Consider the following 9652-nt stretch of genomic DNA (forward strand, 5'->3'; position numbering starts at 1 on the left):
TATAATACAATATATAATTGTATATAGTTGTAGAAATATGACATTATTCATTTCTTGTTATAATCGTTGTTATATTGTTGTTGTTATATTGTTGTTGGTTATATTTACTGTTATTTTATCTTTAGAAACTAACATTGTTTAATATAATAATGATCTGGAACAACAACTAACTTTTATTTATGTTAGCTTCTTATTAACACAAATAGAACTGTTAGTTTTTTGTGTTTTTTTCTGTCAAGTCGCATTGATTAAACCACTAAAAACCAGCTTTAGTCAAGAAAATTCTGCCGATTCGCCACAAATCACAGAATATGTCTCAGAACCTGACAAAGTTATACCATCTGAACCAAAACCAGCAACATCTGCAGTACTATCACCACCTCCGACATCCGCATCAACAGTAACTCCATCACCTCTGCCAATAGCATCAGTAACCCAGCTGTCTTCTACACCAATGTCTCCATCAACAAACACATCACAACTAGCAATGCCATCCCTATTGAATACCAAGGTTGGAAATCAACAATTGTTCAACAAGCGTTCAACAAGGGTACGTATCCCGAGAAAATTTTACCAACCAGAATCCAGTTAATCAATGACATTTGACGACTTCAAGAAATGAACCTGAAAACTATGTTTATATTGATTGACAATTAAAAACATGGAATGCGATGAAGAAATATGACATTAATCATTTCTTGTTATAATCGTTGTTATATTGTTGTTTATATTTACTGTTATTTCATCTTTAAAAACTAACATAGTTTAAGATAATATATATGATCTGGAACAACTAACTTTTGTTTAATAGTAAGTAAAAAATATGAAAATGAAAGAGAATTCCAAAGTATTGGTCTCTAAGGAAAAGAAAAACAAGATGAATAGCACATTGATAAAAATTTTTTTTTTTTAAAGGAACATTAAAAAGATGCAACATTGCTTGGTGATGAGTCACACATGATTGAGTTTTAGTTAATGGAACTAAAGACAAAAGCTCACTTGAGCAACAAGCATAACAGTATTTAGAGAAAAAGATGCAATGTTATGATAGGATAGTTTCTTAAGTTTAGCAGCTAGACCTAAATTCATATAGTATATAACTACATTTACAATGGATTATGGATCTTGTCTGAAAAAGAAAAAGCATCATTAGAAAAACAAAATATGACAGCAATAATAAATATTCCACAAATAAGAGATTTATAGAGATAAATACTAAATCTATTAACTTAAATAAGCAATAAATAATAACTTAAATAATTACTAAGATAAATAATATTTACAAATTTATTCTCATACTTTTTAGATAAAAAATTGAGATAGAGTCTATTCTAAAAAAATAATAATGCAAATAAAAAACTTAAGACTCACCTCACGGCTGAAAACAAGTCATGTAATTAAAGTTTGCTTTATTGCTAACTAGTTCACAGTCTTCTTGAATTTTGCTTGTTATAGGATTTACACAAGAATGTGAATGCTGCATATTGCCAGTTACTCCACACACTTGAAAACAGCTTCCCAAGTACTCCAAGTTGTCCATTGTCCTTGAGCTGAATAAAAAATAATAAAAATTAGAATAATAAAATTTAGTTAATATAACATAAAAATAAATTTAACAAAATTAATCAAAAAACTCAAATTATTTTTTATCAATTGTTCAAAATGATTTGTTTGCTTATGCAATAAATTATACTTTAAGCCCATAGAACATACCTTTTTCTAAACATTGAAAGCAACTGACTAATGAACTTTTCAATTTATGGTAAAAAGATAAAATGTATGATACTATAGAAGTAGCAATATGGGTATATTCATCAGATATTTTATTTACTTTTTTTTATCTGCTAAATATTCATTTTTTAAATGATTTTAACTTTTAAACTTTTGGTGTATTAGGAAAAATATTGAAAAAGTTATAATAATTAATTTTCTGTACTTTTTGTTTTTTAGGTATTCCTTAAAGAAAATTCAAATGTTTGAAAAAAGAAAAGTTTTCTCAAGAAATTGACATCAGGGAAAAAGGTTCTAAAGAAAGTGACATCAGAATCCTAATTTTGTAATGCCCATTATATGTTAAAGTAAAATGTATTTGAAGGTGACAAAACTTGCTTATTGATAGATCACAGAAATACTTCAATTTATTAAAATACTTCAAACAATAAAATTATCAGATAGCATATAATAAAGGCCTAATGCCAGTTTTTTTCACCTCCATCCTCTATTTTTAGACAGGGATAATATAAGTTTTAATGAAGAAAAATATAAAGAAAAATTCATTTAAGAAAATTATCAAGTTAAATTTTGGTCTGATAGTTTCCCATCACAGCATATTACAAATATGCTTTGATGGGAAAATGATTTGGGTAGATATAGTTATAGTCAGTTTTTAAAAATAAAATTAAAATAAAGATAAAAAAGTTTGTGAAATCAAAGCCTCTCTGAAAATACATCAGGCAATACAAAGACTATTTTTAAGTCTTTGATAAATATATCATAAAAGGACCATTATACATATAAATATAACAGCATACTTAGATGAGCACTCTGACATCATACTGAAATAAGGAACTGCCAGGGGTTTTAGTATATGCATGGACTAATATAGGAAGACATGCAAAGGAAATGCAATTTTAAAAAAATATTAAGTTGAATTTCAAATTACTGATAATAATTTTAAGTATCAATGAAAGTTGTGTTTAATTTTTTTAATTTATATTATATAACTTATATAACTATTCATTTTTTATAATAAATGTTATTTCAAAAAAAAAAAAATTATTTCGGTTTTATAAATGACTTTTTTAGACAAAAGTTTTTAATGAACTTTATATAAGAATCATTAGAGTTAATATATTTGGAAAGATAAAAAAATTTTTGTTGAAAAAAAATGACAAATGTTTTTAAAAGCCGTTACAAATAAATAACTTTGGCCTTTACTAATGTTTTAATACTATTAAAACATTTTTAAAATTAATGCTAATGATTTTTTATATAAAGTAATAATATATATTTTTAATGCATATTTACTAGATTGTGTTTATATAATTTTTTTTTTTAATTAAAAATAAAACACTATAATTTAAATTAAATGTGCGTATTTATAAAAAAAACATTAGAAGTTAGTTGTTTGTTTATTTAAAACAAGGAGATATAATAGACTAGCTGGAGGGAGAACTAAGCCAAAAATCGTATGATATCGTCGTACAATCTTAGTAGTGTAATTATTTCAGCAGCAAATTAAATGGCACCTTTGTTTCGAAAAAGGAAAATTTCGAAATTTAGTTAGTAATCTTTGAAAGCTGTAATTGAAGTAGATTACTCTCTTAAAAGTTGACTGGATAAGTTTTTATTAACTGTTCCAAATATCAAGTAGTAATCACAACAAAAATCATGATCTACGTAAAGTAATAGTTTTTAAATACCTTGGTACTAGGTATAAATATCAAAGTTTTAGACAATCTCTACTACTTGTTTGAACCTTGTCTTTTACTTCCCTTTTTAGTTATAGGTTTGTTAATTTCCTAAATAACATTTTTTGGGTGAGGAACTTAATATATTTCTCCAAGATTTTATTTTGTGTTGTAGTATTTTTGCTGGATTTAAAAAAATACAATACATATAATAAAGGCCTAATACCAGTTTTTTACACCTCCATTCTCTATTTTTAGACAGAGGGATAATATAAGTTTTAATGAAGAAAAATATAAAGAAAAATTCATTTAAATTCATTTTGGTCTGCTAGTTTCCCATCATAGCATATTGCAAATATGCTTTGATGGGAAAATGATTTGGGCAGATATATTTATTGTCAGTTTTTAACAACTATATTAAACTAAAGATAGAAAAGTTTGTGAAATCAAAACCTCTCTAAAAATACATCAGGCAATACAAAGACTATTTTTAAGTCTTTGATAAATATATCATAAAAGGACCATTATACATATAAATATATAACAGCATACTTAGATGAGCACTCTGACATCATACTGAAATAAGGAACTGCCAGGGGTTTTAGTACATACATGGACTGATATAGAAAGACATGCAAAGGAAATGCATTTTTAAAAAAATAATAAGTTGAATTGTAGTCTCTTGGTTTCTTACAAATATGCTATGATAAATGACTTTTATGAATACAAAAAAAAGAAAAAGGAAGAGAAAATGAGTTTTTGATTTTTCTATATTTTACTGAATAAAGAAAAAATATTTATATGTTGGAAATAAATAACATGAAAAGTTTTATCTTTACATTTTATATAAGTGAAATGCTTTTAAATAAAGTAACAAATTACTGATAATATTTTTAAGTATCAATGAAAGTTGTGTAAAATTTTTTTAATTTATATTATATAAATTATATAACTATTCATTTTTTATAATAAATGTTATTAAAAAAAAAAAAATATTTTGATTTTATAAACGACTTTTTTAGACAAAAGTTTTCAATGAACTTTATATAAGAACCATTAGAGTTAATATACTCGAAAAGATAAAAAAAATTTTGTTGAAAAAAAATGACAAATGTTTTTAAAAGCCGTTACAAATAAATAACTTTGATTTTTACTAATGTTTTAATACTACTAAAACATTTTTAAAATTACTGCTAATAATTTTTTTTAAAAGTAATAATGAATATTACACATATTTATATATTTATTTATATAAAATTGTGCTAATGAAAACTAAAACCAAATATAATTATTTTTTTTTTAATTGTATTACAATTATTTTTGGATATTTACTAAAAAATTATAAAAATAAATATGATTTGCAGATAGTGGAGGAAAAAAACATGTATATCTTATGAAAAAATTCTACAATGATATCATACACTAAATCTCTTACAAATTAAACACTTGTGAAACAAATGATCAATACTGTAGATTGCGGCATATATTATAAAGATTCAGAGAACGAAAGTAAAATGGAGATGCCGAGCTTCAACAAAAACAACTATTTTAGTTTTAAGTTTATTATTTACTTAACTTAAAAATGAAAAATAAATTATTTATTTAATTTTAATCAAAAAAGTTGTGCCTAAACGTTTTTTTTTTAATGCTTTCTTTAATATGAACATCTTGTTTTGACAGTTAGGAATCCCTTTAAAAAATGTAACTTTAAACAAAGCATGAAATGGTTTAAAAAAGAGTTTATATATCTTTTTTTTTTAATGCATAATTATTTAATTGATTTTGTTTATATGAAATTTTACTATTAAAAATAAAACACTATAATTTAAATTAAATGTGCGTATTTATAAAAAAAAAAATTAGAAGTTAGTTATTTATTTATTTAAAACAAGGAGATATAATAGACTATCTGGAAGGGGAACAAAGCCAAAAATTGTTTAAAATTGTGGTGCAATCTTAGTAGTGTAATTATGTCAGCAGCAAATTAAATGGCACCTTTGTGTTGAAAAAGGAAAATTTTTAAATGTAGTTTGTAATCTTTGAAAGCTGTAATCGAAGTAGATTACTCTCTGAAAAGTTGACTGGATAAGTTTTTAACAACTGTTCCAACTATCAAGTAGCAATCACAAAAAAAATCATGATCTACGTAAAGTAATAGTTTTTAAATACCTCGGTAAAAGGTATAAATATCAAAGTTTTAGACAATCTCTAGTACTTGTTTAAACCTTGTCTTTTACTTCCCTTTTTAGCTATAGGTTTGTTATTTACCGAAAGATTAGTTTTTTCGGTAAGGAACTTATTATATTTCTTCAGGATTTTACCCAGTAGGCACAGCGACGTGACAAAAACGTGAATTTCACGTTATTTTGGCACGTGACATTTAGGTAACTTTTTGGTCCCCATGAAATGACCAATTCACGTGATTTATGGACGTGTTTTTCACGTTACTTTTGGCACGTGATATTTAGGTGACTTTTTGGTCCCCATGAACTGTCTAAAAGACGTGCTTTTTACGTTAATTTTGGCACGTAATATTTAAGCAATAACTATGCTTTATAAAAACGAAGTGTTTGGATTCGTGTAAAGGAAAAAAACTCATCGTCGAGGAAATATTTAATACATATTAAATTACATGGATTTATTAGTCAGTATAGTAGTTCTTGAACTACAATGATAAACATTTTGAATTTGTAATAAAAGCTGCACTTTTGTTAAAATATCCTCCTTATATCCAATAAGTAATAAGTACATAGTCATAGATCTGCAACTTACGAAGAGCATGCTTCGATTCACAAAGAGCGCACTTCAAACTTAACGAGCACACTTCAAACACGCACTTCACGAGCGCACTTCAACTTCAACACTTCAACACAACAAGCGCACTTCAAACTTAACGAGCGCACTTCAAACTTAAGAGCGCACTTTAAACTTAACGAACCAGTCGATATATTCTTCCATAAAAGCACGCTTCAAACATAATCTAACGAATCAGTCGATATTTTCTCCTATAAGAGTACGCATCAAACTTTATCTAATAAATCAGATTTAGCTGAAAAGAAACGAATAAAATCTTAAATAATAATATGATTATTTAATAATTATCTTAAATCACAAACTTTTAAAACAAATCTTACTTGGTAAGTTGCCAACCATTTTGGCAACAAGATTTTCTAGTTGTTTTCTTTTATCTAAATCATTAAATAATTTTAAGAAAACAATACTACATACAATGTAGAAAAATAAAAAAAGTCATTTGCCTTTTAATTTTATACTCTTATTGCTAAAAAATAAATAAGGATTTAATAAAAAAAAACATAACAAAAAATTCGACAGATAAATAAAAAAAAAGAAATACAAAATAATAAATACAAGTCTAAAAAAATATTGTTTATCTATATATATCTATATCTAATATCTGTCTATAGATAAATATATATCTATATATAAAGTTAATAACTGTTGCGCGTGATTAGAAAAAGACCTGTACTCACCTTATGTGATAACATCTGATTAAATAATTTGTTTTCTTTGTTTTCCATCTTCTTATATTTGCACTTGTTTCTGCATTAACTTGTTTATACATTAACTCACTAGATGCAAAGGTGACAGCCCATGAAGTTGTCTTAAATGAGTAATCTACAAAGTTTTGAACATTAAATGTAATTTTAGAATGCACACAGAAAAATTATAACAATTTTTAAAAATGTAATAGTTACCACATAACCACACAACATTATAGTGGGGATTTTATATCATGATTTTCCTACCCATGGTGAGATTTTCATCTTGAGGCTCCTTTAGCTGTGGAAACATTCACCACGGCTAAGGAGCCTCATCTACCCTTAATTATATATAATATATTAAGTATAAAACTAAAAGTATGTATAATAAAGTATTGTCAAATTAGGTCACCAATAAATACCGAGTGCTGAAAATTCAATTCAGAATCAAGTTGTATTCTCCAACAAGATATGAACTAAATTAAATTCTTGCTACAGGGTGCGATCACAAAAAAAGACGAAGAGAGGGAAAAGTGAATTTTCTCAAACTTTAAAAGTTAAAAGGTTATTGTGTTTTATTACAGAATGATATTCCTAGGCAATAACATAACAATATTATTGGATCTTCCTGGTCAATAATATTTTATACAGAACTTATCATTTGTCATGTAGTTTAAATATATTTAATATTAAATAAGTTATAAGAACTTATTTATTATTAAATAAATTACATCGACAAATTTGACAGTCTAAAATATTATATAATAGGGTAGAAAAAAAAAGTATACCTTGTATTAGGGTTTGATCTTTTGTATGTTGCAATATGAGAATTATTTCCCATAACGTTACACAATTTTGAACTAAGCTTTGTAATATATTTATTAAACCTATATTGATAAAACTTAGATATAAAATAATATAATATGTTTAGATAAAATATTATATATGTGACATTCTATTTTTGTCAAAAATGCATTGCGATGTTATAAGATATCTTATACCCTGATACTTTTTTATTATTATAAAACTACAATGCAAAACAATTATATTATTATAAAAGTATAATAAAAAGTAATTACAATAATGAATATATAAACTACATATTTCATATAATCATTATATTTAAAAAATTATGAAAATTGTTTGCGGAAAATATCCTGAAAAAATTCAGAATATTTTCCCCCTAATTTTTCCCTTAACTTTGCATTCAGCCTAATTGATGACAATAATATATACTTTAACTTGCATGTATGGAAAATTTTTCGGATATTTGGAAAAAGATAAATTTCAGAAAAATATCCGGTATTCCGGGAATATCCCAAAAAAAATAATCCCTGAAACTCAATTATAAAAAAATAGTAAAAAAAATAAAGAATATCTTTCCAAGTTTCTAATCATAGGTTTTTATTGAGAATAAAAAAAGACCCAAAATACACAATACTTTGGCAACGTAACTTTCATGCTTCAATCAAGTAAAATTGTAACCTGGACGAGGTCGCCTAAAATATACATGATTGAAACGTGAAGAAGGAAACCGGGTTAGAGCATGCATCAAACTTTATCTAATGAATAAGTCAATATTTTCTCCAATAATAGCTAGCGACACCAAATTTAGCTAAAGAGAAACAAATAAAAACTTAAATAATAATATGATTATTAAATAATTATCTTATATCACAAACTTTTAACACAAGTCTTACATGGTGAGTCGCCAACTGCTTTGGCAACAAGATTTTCTGGTGTTGCTATTTCTTTAATCTAAATCATGAAACATTTTTTTAAAAAAGCAATGCTATATTTGAGAGACTTGCTTTACATATTGGAAGGTTGTCAACATTGAAAGATAAGTATAATGCAGCTTCAAATACAATAGCATCATAATCATCTTTTTGTGGGCAAAACATTGAACAAATCCGCGTTTATAACCTGTTTTATATTGTACATAATAACAATAGCAATAAAAGTCATATAATATATACAAAAATAATTTCATGAATACAATTCAAATATATATATTAATCATATAATATTTGAATAATATAAAAAAATGAAATAAATAAGTATTAACCTTTTTAAACAAGTAAAGCACAAGATCAAGATGTCATATATTACAAAAAGATAAAGTCTATAAAAATAATATATACATATATTAATAATAAATAACATAACACATTTGTTTATTGATATTATCTTGGATAAATTCTTTAACCTTGTTGATAAAAACCAAATAATAGAAGAAAATCTATTTTTGGTTTTTATCTAATCGACTCTTGAGCAATAATGTATGCAGAAGTTCTACAGACATTATTATTGCTCAAGAATCAAGAATAAGTTCTGCTAGAACTTATAATTTGTCCATGTAGCTTACTTAATTTGATATTAAATTCGTTATAACATAACTTATTTTGTACTAAATTAAGTAAGCAAAATGGACAAATTCGCCAGTCTAAAATGTTATATCATAAAGTAGAAAAAAAGCATACCTTTTATTTGAGTTTAAATTTTTTTTTTGTGGCAAATAGGACGCTTAGTACTAATTTATTTAACTTAATTTGATGTTATTCGGATATTAGATATTACAACTTGTAATATATATTGGACTATTTAGTTTTGTTTTAAATGCATTGCGTTATAAGATATTATATAGACCAATTTTTTTTTTTTTTTTAATTATGAATAAACTACAATAAAAATTAATTATATCATCATAAAAGTAAAATAATTATAACAAATATAATCAAT

The 9652-nt window shown here is 25.1% G+C and overlaps 1 long non-coding RNA gene across 2 annotated transcripts; it reads right to left on the bottom strand.

The window, feature by feature from the left end:
• Positions 1 to 6105: 6105 nt before the first annotated feature.
• On the bottom strand, positions 6106 to 7799 carry LOC136076685 (uncharacterized). 2 transcript variants are annotated; one of them, XR_010636483.1, is made up of 4 exons: positions 7699 to 7799; positions 6902 to 7046; positions 6545 to 6598; positions 6106 to 6415 (listed from the first exon to the last, which is right to left on the bottom strand). It is a non-coding gene; the product is annotated as an uncharacterized LOC136076685 (long non-coding RNA). The 2 variants fall into 2 exon arrangements; XR_010636484.1 differs by having other exon boundaries at positions 6106 to 6459.
• Between the last annotated feature and the right edge of the window lie 1853 nt (positions 7800 to 9652).

Source organism: Hydra vulgaris, chromosome 02, assembly GCF_038396675.1.
Source record: "Hydra vulgaris chromosome 02, alternate assembly HydraT2T_AEP".
Lineage (NCBI taxonomy): Eukaryota > Metazoa > Cnidaria > Hydrozoa > Anthoathecata > Hydridae > Hydra > Hydra vulgaris.